Genomic DNA, 11607 nt, shown 5'->3' with positions numbered 1-11607 from the left:
CAAGTGCACAAGGTCAACATAGTAGTATATGGTGCAAGTACATGATCATTCCCTCGAGGATTGCTGAATTTCCGTGTAAAAAATAAATTCCTTAAGTAGAATAGAGATTGATTAAGTTGATAATAATAAAAAGGTAGGGCTTTGATATCCATCACTAATTATATTTAGCTAATATATCAATATGCCAATGTTTTGATCATATTATGTCAACCTAAGGGCACTTGTGTCTACTCCTTAAGCTATTGATTTCCCTAAGCAACGAATGAGGCATGGGTGTCTACTCTAATTCCTTTCTTTCTTAAAGGATTTAGCATGGGTGTCTACTAAGTTGTTCTTTAAGAAAGTATAAAAACTGTGGAAATCGACAAACACATGAGGCCTAGGGCATGGGTGTCTACTCCCTGTTCCCCATGTTGATTAACCCAAGAACCCGGTGTGGATTACTTTCGTTACTTATGTTAAACCCAGGACTCGGTCATCCAAATTGATCTAACTAACTAGTCCATACCACATACACATGTTGATCAGGCACACACATATGAGGAATTCATGAAACTAGGTATTAATCAAGTTAGATATCATAATAAGTTCATCACAAAGGCGCCAATATTGAAATATTAAATAAACATAACTAGGGCTTCAATCTATCCCTACTAATAAATTAGCTACACATAAAATTAATGTTAAACATCTTAATAAAAGAAAAGAAAAGAATAAACCCGAGACTTGAACTTCAAGAGCTCCTCTTCTTCTCCTTACCAAGCGTCCCAATTCTGGAGGCTTAATGGTCTATTTATAGGCTTTAGAAGTCCTAGACAAAGTAGTAAACCTAGGGAATTCGTAGGGTTTTGAGTCTTATTACAAATTGGAATTAGAAAACCCTAATATGGAAATATTGTCAATCCAGCCGCCACTTGATAAGTCTCCTGCGCACGGGTGCGCTCGATCGCTCCTGGTCTATTTGCTGCTATGTCCTCTCGGGTATTGCGCTCGATCGCAGGTACCCTGCGATTGATCACAGTACCAGGGAGCTCCAATTGTCTTCATTTCCTCCTTTGAGCTCAAATTACCTAGTTTTACTTCTTTTTCTTCCAGAATCCTATAAAAGTATGAAAAACACAAAAAAGGAATTAAAATGACCTAATTAAGTAAAACCAAAGGAATAGAATATGCAAGTTAAGGGCTGAAAATATGAATATTTTAGCACTTATTAGCAAGTTAAGGGCTAAAAATATGAATATTTTAGCACTTAACACTAGTGTATACTAAGTTGTTCTTTAAGAAAGTATGATTCTATGGAAATCGACAAACACATGGAACCTAGGGCATGGGTGTATACTGTCGGTTTTCCATGTTAATTAACCCAATAACCCGGTTTGGATTTCTTTTGTTACTCTTATTAAACCTAGGACTTGGTCATCCAAATTGATTTAATTAACTAGTCCATACCACATGCATATGTTGATCAGACAAACACATATGAGGAATTCATGAAAACAGGAATTAATCACGTTAAATATCACAACATGATCATCACAAAGGCACCAATATTAAAATATTAAATAAACATAATTAGGGCTTCAATCTAGCCCTACTACGTAATTTAGTTACACATGAGTTTGATGTTAAACATCTTCATAAAATAAAATAGAAAGGAAAAGAATAAACCCGAAACTTGAACTTGAAGAGCTCCAATTCTTCTCCTTGGAAATTGTGCGTATATTCTAAAGGTTTAAGGGTCTATTTATAGGCCTTAGGAATACTCTAGAAACCCTAAAAAATGTAGGGTTTGAGCCCTAGTTTGCACAAGGCTTCAAAACCCTAAAAATAAACACTTTCCATAAAAAGGCTGCGGCTGGGTTGCTCCTCATGCACGGATGTGCTCGATCGCATCCCGTGTGTGATCGATCGTAGGACTGTGATCGATCTTCTGTCATGGGCGCTCGATTGTAGGTGCGATCAAGGCTGCTTCTTGTGCACACGAGAGCACGCCTTGCACTTGTCTTGGTCCTCACCTGTAGTGCTCTCAATCGCAGCTCTACTGCGATTAATCGCACTAGCAGAGCCTCTAGCTTTTCCCAAAATTGCTCTTTAAGCCCGAACCTTCCGAAATTGCTTCCTTTTCTTCCAAAAGCCTACAAAAACAAAGAAAGCACATAAAAGAACTAAAATGGCATAAACTAACAAAACTAAAGAATTAACAAATATAAGTTAAGGGCTAAAATATGAATATTCTGGCACTTAACACACCCCCAAACTTACGTAGTGCTAGTCCCTTAGCAATACAAAACTAAAAACTAAATGGAAAAATAGAAAATAAAAAGATAAATCCATCTTTCGTGGGATGTACGATTGCATTTAGCATATGCAACAAGCCTTTTAAACCCCTAGGAATTCCCTAGAGGACGAGTGAAGTCTTATGAGGGTTTTCCAGAAATGTTACCCACAAACATTATGCAAGAGTTCATGTTATCCAAAAACTAAGGTATCACTCAAGACCATGATTTTCATTCATTAGCAGGCTTAAAAAGATAAACTCCATCTTCACAATGAATTGGAATTTCAACATTCAATTACTTACAGAAGACATACTAAGACATCACAAGTTTGAAAACAATGTAAAGTGAACTAGCACATAAATATGAAGCTTCCAATTATTTCTAATGTTCAATGTCTCAATATCTCAAAGTTCACTGAAATCCCTATTAGAACGAATAACTATGGCATATTTTTTTGTTTTTCCTTTCCCCCCCACCCCCCCCTCCTTTTTTTTTTTTTTTCTTTTTCGTCAGGTTGTGCAATGTTTGGTTCCCTTAAGCTTTCTAATTGAGCCATGTAACGAGTGTTAAGTCAATGACTCCCAACCCAGGTGGTTTTAGAGCATGAGGTCTTACTAACTCGAGTCAAAAAGGCTACGAAACCAAACTAACCATGACATTAATCAAATGAAAATTCTTCACCTTTTGATGTGAACACTCAATGCTTTGAGGCAAGAGGTCCAGTTACTTAGTGAAAAGCTTAGCAATGATCAATTTTTTATTTTTTTTATTTTATTACACATATATATATATGCTAAAGTATCCATCTAATACATCATCCAGTTTCACCCAAGACATAGAAACACACACATCAAACTTCATGTCATACTCCACAATTTATGTGCTAATGTGCTTGTAAGGTCATATCAAACATGTGAATTCTCAATTGTTCTAAGCAGGTAACCAAACTAACAAATTCTATCATCAGATCATGTGTTCAAAATTTTAAGCTCACCAATGAAATCAAACCACAATTCTTCCAGATCAACCAAAATTTTAAGGCAAACATGAACATGCATAAATTTTTTTTATTTTTTTATTTTTTAACAACAAAATAAACAACATGAAACTGGGACAAAGTGTGTGTAGAGTGTTCCCATACCCCCAAACTAGAATTACACATTGTCCCCAATATGTCTATAACATGGAAAGAATTTACCCCGGATATGGATAAATTTGTCTGGAATAGCATGGCTCATAGCACACCCCCAAACTTGAATCGAAGCACACTTGTCCCTGCAAAATAAGACACGCAAACGATTAAAAGGAAACAAAACAAAACTAAAGATAAACATAAAGATTAAGTGAAAAACAAATAAAACAAAATAACAAGATAAACTATGGGGTGCCTCCCTTGAGTACTAAGTTTAACGTCTTCAGCCAGACTGTGTTTCCCCTCTCAGTGCTGTCCCGAAGAAGATGCTCCTGATGGTGGTGGCAATCGGCTTAGAATGATAAAACGATATTGTGCTATAGGTAGAGTTATAGTCCCCTCCTCTTCTACTGCTTCTTGCTCAGTTGCAGGTTCATCTTCTGCCATAGGCTCGGCCTCGAACTCCTCCGCTTCAGCTGTTGGTGCTTGAGGTACCCTGGGCATGTGTGAACAGCTTTGATTCCATTACCGAATGCCAAACTGTGGGGTCTGGGTGACGGGTTCATCTACTGAGGTGCCCTTTATGCCCTTTTTCCAAAGTATGTAAGTGAGTAAGTATGGAAAAGGTGGCCCCCATGAGTGGGTGTACTCAACTTCCCCGACATGCACCCCATTCCAAAACTTGTGAATTTGGCTCCAAATAATCGCAGGAATGGAACACCAAGCACCTTTATGAAAGGCATAAAGCGTTTGTAAGAAAAGATCTTGCCTTTGAGTCTTGTGTCCTAGGGGAAAGGCATTGTGATGCAGAATAGAGTCCACAAGCCAGAGTTGTGAAGGCAGCTTGGCCCTATTGCCAGCATTATTATGTGTGTCTACAAACTGCCCTGGACACATGTCCTCAATGATTTCTGCCACATAGAATCTGGGAGGTTGGGCTGCAGGCTGCGCTTCTTCTGGAGGGTGCTCATCATTGCACTGTAGAGCAATGGCAATGTCAGCCGAAGTCACCTCAATATCTAGGTCATGAACTATGGAGGACAGAGCATCCAACCTAGTGCAATCATAAGACAGATTTGCATAGAACTCTGCCACCCATTTTTTTGTATGCAGTGGAGGCGACGGGCTTGAATAGTTTTTTCAGCCCTCGACGTTTGAATTTTGCAACCACCCATCGAGTAGCTTCAAGGTTTTGGAAGTCTTCTCTAATGGCAAATGTGGTCTCAAATAGAACATCCCGCTCCTCAAAAGTGGGTGGGGAGGAAATGGCTTGGGTTTCAGAGACCCGAGAGGATGAAGCACGAGTTTTAGGCATGGTGGAGCTTGGGTCATGAATTTTGTCGAACACTTGGTTTGCGGTGTCACAAGCTTGATTGCAAAACCACAGCAAACATGGCCCAACCCCTGCAAAACAAAGAAAACCAACCACAGAAGCAATCGTGTGTGGAGAAACACCCACAGATCGCCTTTACACACAAAAAAAATAATAATAATAATAATTAGGGAATAATGAGAGTGGGTAGAATGGGGGTTGGGGTAGAGATGTGGATGGGGGAATGGGTGTGAGTGCTGTGTGGCGGTGAGTGGTGGCCGAAGGGTGAACGGTGATGTGGAGGTGCGGTGGTGGTGAGAGAAAGCTGGTGGAGGTGTGTGCAGTGATGATTGAGTGAGGGGAGTGCTGGTGGTGTGTCACGGCTTAAGGGAGAAGTGAGGGGGCGTATGGGGAAGGTGACCTAAAATAGGTCATATGACCCTCTGCCCCAGTGCGCTCGATCATGTGCAGGGTGCGCTCGATCGCACTCGCGCAGAGGGGTGCGTGTGTGGTGGTGGTGCGCTCGAATGCACACAAGGTGCGCTCGATCACACTAACAGAATGTAAAACACTTGTTTTTTTTGTTAAATAAATGCAAAATGGACAATATCTTACCAAAATAAAGAAAAACAGACACAAAATATAAATAAGAACACTAAAAGTACTACAGAAAATTATGAAAAGTAAAAAAAATTGACACAATGGAAAGGAAACCAAAGGATAGAGATTTGTACCGCCTTCAGTGGCCTCAGTACCACTGATCTGAGCAGATGCGCTCGAGCTCCTGGACTGCTCAAATGCTTGCAATAGTAGCTTCAATGCTATTATTTTGGGGAGATGCACTTGAATTCCACTGACTGTGGCTCAAGTGCTCTTGGTGGTGCTGCATATTGGACAGACTGGAGTGCAAGATCTTCATCTCTTGGTACTAATTTCACTTCAAGATTTGGCTTTACTCTGTGTCCATTTAACTTGAATGTCTTATTATTTTCTGGAATGTGAACCTCCAAAGGGTTCTTTCCTTGTAGAGCTTGGCATTCTCATATGCATCACGCCTCAATTCCTCTAGTTCATTTAGTTGTAGCTTCCACTTGTCACTAGCTTGATTCATATCAAAGTTAAACTGCTTGATAGCCCAATCTGCTCTGTGCTCCAACTCCACTAATAGATGACATACTTTCCCAAAGACCAACCAATACTGAGACATGCCGATAGGCATCTTGTAAGCAGTCCTATAAGCCCATAGTGTATCATTCAAGCGCAGAGACCAATCCTTCCTGTTGGGATTCATTGTCCTCTCTAGTATGCTTTTGATTTCTCTATTGCTTATCTCCGCTTCACCACTGGTTTGAGGATGGTATGGAGTGACATCCTTATGTGTGATCCCATACTTCTTTATCAAGTAAGCAAAGGCAAAATTGTTGAAGTGGCTACCTCCATCACTAATTATTGCCCTTGGCGTCCCAAACCCAGTAAAGATGTTATCTTGCAAAAACTTCACAACCACTTTATGATCATTAGTCTTTGAGGAGACAGCCTCGACCCATTTAGACACATAATCCACACCCACAAGGATATATAAATAACTCTATGAATTAGGAATTGGACCCATGAAGTCAATACCCCATACATCAAAGAGCTCTACCACTTAAATATTTTGCAATGGCATCTGATTTCTGGATGAGATGTTACCTGTCCTCTAGCATCTATCACAAAAGATACAAAACAAAAAGGCATCCTTAAACACATTAGGCCAATAGAAACCAGATTGTAATAACTTAAGAGCTATTCTCTTGGCACCAAAGTGTCCTCCACAAGCAAACTGATGACAATGCTGCAAAATGCTCAAGTGCTCATCTTCTGAGACACATCTTCTAATGATTTGATCAGGGTAGAATTTGAACAGATAAGGGTCATCCCAATCGTAATGTCCAAGTATACACATCAATCTCTTCCTTTCTTGACTAGACATTCCTGGAGGAAAAACCTTGGCAGTTATATAATTCACAATATTTGCATACCATGGAAGTTGGACCTCAAGTGCCCATCTGGAAATTTTTCATTCAATGGAAGCTCATCTCCTTCTTCCTCATGAAGAAGCCTGGATATGTGATCTGCCACCACATTCTCACTGCCCTTCTTGTCTCTAATCTCAAGGTCAAACTCTTGCAGTAATAATACCCATCTGATCAATCTAGGCTTTGCATCTTTCTTAACAAACAAATATCTCAAAGCAGCATGATCAGTGAATACAATACCTTAGAACCAATCAGGTATGATCTAAGCTTCTCCAAGGCAAATATGATAGCTAATAATTCTTTCCCAGTAGTAGAATAATTTAGCTGAGCATCATTCAAAGTTCTAGAAGCATAATAAATGGCATGAGGTACTTTATTGATTCTTTGACCCAAGACAGCTCCCAAGGCAAAGTCACTGGCATCACACATGAGCTCAAATGGTAGATTCCAATCAGGTGCCATCATTATTGGTGCAGATGTGAGCAACTTTTTCAGTGTGTTGAAAGCAGTCATGCATTCTTCAATCCATTCAAACTTGGCCTCCTTGCCTAGCAATGCATAGAGGGGTCTAGAGATCTTGGAGAAATCCTTGATGAACCTTCTATAAAACCCGGCATGTCCAAGGAAACTTCTCACCCCCTTCACTGTCATAGGAGGGGGAAGTTTGGAGATGATGTCAATCTTGGCCTTATCTACCTCAATGCCCTTGCTGGAAATAGAATGACCCAACACAATGCCTTGTTGAACCATGAAGTGTCATTTTTCCCAATTAAGCACTAGGTTGCATTCTTCACATCTCTTGAGGACACTCTTTAGATGATTGAGGCATTCATCGAAACTAGACCCAAAAACACTAAAATCATCCATAAATACTTCAATGAATTTTTCCTCCATATCTGAGAAAATGCTCATCATGCATCTTTGGAAGGTCGCTGGTGCATTGCATAATCCAAATGGCATCCTTTTGTAGACGAATGTGCCAAAAGGACATGTGAAGATGGTCTTCTCTTGGTCCTCTGATGCTATTGCAATCTGGTTGTAGCCACTATACCCATCCAAGAAGCGGTAGTAGCTATGGTCAGCTAACCTCTCTAGCATTTGATCAATGAAGGGTAGGGGAAAATGGTCTTTCCTTGTCACCTTGTTCAGTTTTCTGTAATCAATGCATACCCTCCAACCAGTGGTTATTCTTGTAGGTATCAGCTCCTCATCTTCATTCTTCACCACTGTGATCCCACTCTTTTTTTGGAACTACTTGGACTGGACTGACCCATTTACTGTCCGAGATGGGGTAGATAATGCCCACATCCAACAGTTTCAATACCTCTGCCTTGACTACCTCCTTCATGTGTGTGTTGAGTCTTCTCTGTGCATCCCTGGTTGGCTTTGCTTCGTCTTCAAGGAAGATGTGATGCATTCACTTAGTTGGACTTATCCCCTTGATGTCAGTAATGGTCCATCCCAAAGCAGTTTTGTGCTCTCTGAGAACTCTCAACAGCATTTCTTCTTCCCCAAAACTCATAATTGCAACAATTATGACCGGTAGTGTCTTGTTTTCTCCTAAGTAGGCATATGTCAGGTGTTTTGGCAATTGCTTCAATTCCAATCTTGGTGCTTGGACAATAGAAAGGACAAGAGTAGTATTAGTAGGATCAAGAATCTCAAAGGGAGGGGTGTACTTACTTGAATGCTTTGGAGAGGCCTCAAGAAGGTGCACGGTTTCAATGATGTCATCAATAACATCTTCAGATTCTGGTTCAATGTCCTACCTTGTGAAACTATGGGTGAGGGTGGCCTCCAATGGATCAATGTGATGGACCTGAAATACTTTCTGAACAACACCGTGAATCATACAGACATTAAAGCATTCCAGATCATCTTGAGGTAATTTCAATGCATCAAATATTCTAAATTCTACCTTCTCACCATTTACCTTCATAGTTACAGTACCCTTTTTCACACAAATTTTTGTATCAGCAGTTCTGATAAAGGGTCTTCCTAAAATGATGGGTAATGGCAATGGCATTGGAGATTCTTGCATATCTAATAAATAAAATCAACAGGTAAAATAAATTCTCCTACCTTTACCAAGACATCCTCAAGTATACCTCTTGGTCTTTTGATGCTTCTGTCTGCCAATTGCAAGGTGATAGAAGTTGGTTGAAGCTCCCTCAAACCTAGTGTCTCATATATAGTGTATGGCAGCAAATTGACCCCTGCTCCTAGATCCAGCCATGCATGCTCAAAAAGATGGTCTCCTATCCTACAAGGAATGGTAAAACTAACTGGATCTTTTAGCTTTGGTGATAGTTTTCTTAACAACACCGCACTTACCTCCTTTGTTAAAGCCACTGTCTCATGGTCCTGAAATTTCCTTTTATGAGTGCAACAATCCTTTAAAAATTTAGCATATGAGGGAATTTGTTTAATTGCATCTAATAAAGGAATGTTAATCTCTACTTTCCTCAAGGTCTAAAAAATGTCAAGAAGTTGTTTTTCTTTCTTTTGCTTTACTAACCTTTGAGGGAAGGGTGGTGCATTCACCTTCTCCATTTTACTTACCTTGGATGTTGAGGCTTCATCTAGAGATGCTTGAGCTGCCTCTTCAGTTCCTATGACCTTGCCATTTCTAAGAATTGTGACAGCTTTCAATTGCTGGTGACCGCTTGGATTAGGTATAGTTTGGGATGGAAATTCACCCTACTTCCTTTCACTCAGCTCCTTAGCCATTTTCCCCATTTGTACTTCCAATCTTTGAATAGCTTGCTCGTTTTTTTGCATTATCTTGTTGTTGCGCAAGCAAAAATTGTTGTACCAGACTTTCCAGGTCATTCTTCTTTGGCTCCTAAACTAGTTGGACTGCTTATTGGGGACTCCTTTGCTGCCCTTGAGCATTTAGAGCATTTTGATTGTTACTCCATGAGAAATTTGGGTGGTTGCCCCACCCTGATTGTAGGTGTTGAAGTATGGATTGTCCTTGGGAGGATAATTGTTTTGTCCCACATAGTTTGCCTCTTCTTGATCTGCAAATGGAGACAAAGGACAAGTCTCAGTGGTGTGATCAAAATGAGAACATATGGCACATACCTAGAGTTGTGTGTCTTATTGACTAGGTGAGATGTTCTAAGCAGTCATGGCTTTGGCAATCATATCTAGCTTTCTTTCCATAACAGCCATCTGATTTGGAGATTTGCCATTTAGGCTCACTTCATACATGCCTTTACTTTTTACTCCTCGCCTTCCTCTGGAACAGAATTGTTGGGAGTGCTCACTTAGTGTTTCGAAGAGCTCCATGGCTTCCTCATTTCTTTTTTCCATAAGTGCACCTACACAAGCTGAATAAATCATCCCTTTGTTAGTGTCATCTAACCCTTCATAAAAAATTTGTACCTGATCATCTTGAGGGATGTTATGATGTGGGCATTTTAGAAGTAGCGCATTGAAGTGGTCCCATGCCTCAAAGAAAAGATCTCCATCTCTCTGTTCGAACGTATGAAGTTCCCTTTTAAGCTGCCTTGTCTTTTGAGCTTGGAAAAACTTCTTTAGGAACTTAGTGTCTAGTTCTTCTCAAGTATGGATGGAATCTTCAGGTGTTGTTACATTTATCTACCTAAATTAATATGCAAATAATTGTATGTTTTACCCGCAAGTGCACGAGGTCAACATAGTAGTATATGATGCAAGTACAGGGTCATTCCCACAAGGATTGCTAAATTTTGCTTAAAAATCCAAAAGTAAAACAAAACAAAGATTGATTGTGACTTAATAATAATAAAAGGTAGGGCTTTGATATCCACCACTAATTATATTTAGATAATATAACAATATGCCAATGCTTTGATTATGTCATGCATACTTAATGTTTGTCAACTTAAGCGTATGGGTGTCTACTCCTTAAGCTATTGATTTCCCTAAGCAACGAATTAGGCATGGGTGTCTACTCTAATTATTTTCTTTCTTAAAGGATTTAGCATGAGTGTCTACTAAGTTATTCTTTAAGAAAGCATGAATTTGTGGAAATCGACAAACACATGAGGCCTAGGGCATGGGTATCTACTCCCAGTTCCCCACGTTGATTAACCCAAGAACCCGGTGTGGATTTCTTTTATTACTTTTATTAAACCTAGGACTCGGTCATCTAAATTGATTTAACTAACTAGTCCATACCACATGCATATGTTGATCAGGCACACACATATGAGAAATTCATGAAAGCAGGAATTAATCAAATTAAATATCACAACATAATCATCACAAAGGCGCCAATATTGAATATTAACTAAATATAACTAGGGCTTCAATCTAGCCCTATTAAGTAAATTATTTACACATAAGTTTGATGTTAAACATCTTCATAAAATAAAAAGAAAGGAAAAGAATAAACCCGAAAGTTGAACTTGAAGAGCTCCAATTCTTCTCCTTGGAAATTGTGTGTCTATTCTAGAAGCTTAAGGGTCTATTTATAAGCCTTAGGAATACTCTAGAAACCCAAAAAATCGTAGGGTTTGAGTCCAAGTTGGCACTAAGTTACAAAACCCTAGAAATTACATTTCCCATATCAAGGCTTGCAGTTGACTTGCTCATCATTCACGGGTACGTTCGATTGCAGCCTGTGTGCGATCGATCGCGGGACTGCGATCAATCCTGTTGTGCTGGACGCTCGATCGTAAGTGCCTTGCGCTTATGGTCTTAGTCTTTAGTGCACTCAATCGCAGCTCCCCTGCGATCGATCACACTTCCAGAGCCTCCAATTTTCCCAAAATAGCACCTTTATGTCTGAAAGTTCTGAGAATGCTTCTTTTTCTTCCAAGGACCTACAAAAACAAGGAAAGCACATAAAAGAACTAAAATGGCATAAATTAACCA

General features: G+C 39.6%; 1 non-coding gene across 1 annotated transcript; it reads left to right on the top strand.

Annotated features, from left to right (window-relative positions):
• The first annotated feature begins 10147 nt into the window (after positions 1–10147).
• LOC132173163 (small nucleolar RNA R71) lies at positions 10148–10254 on the top strand. The gene has a single exon (XR_009439258.1). It is a non-coding gene; the product is annotated as a small nucleolar RNA R71 (small nucleolar RNA).
• Positions 10255–11607: the final 1353 nt, after the last annotated feature.

This window comes from Corylus avellana, chromosome 1, assembly GCF_965113065.1.
Source record: "Corylus avellana chromosome 1, dhCorAvel1.hap1.2, whole genome shotgun sequence".
Lineage (NCBI taxonomy): Eukaryota > Viridiplantae > Streptophyta > Magnoliopsida > Fagales > Betulaceae > Corylus > Corylus avellana.
This window is presented reverse-complemented; position numbering and strand designations above follow the sequence as displayed.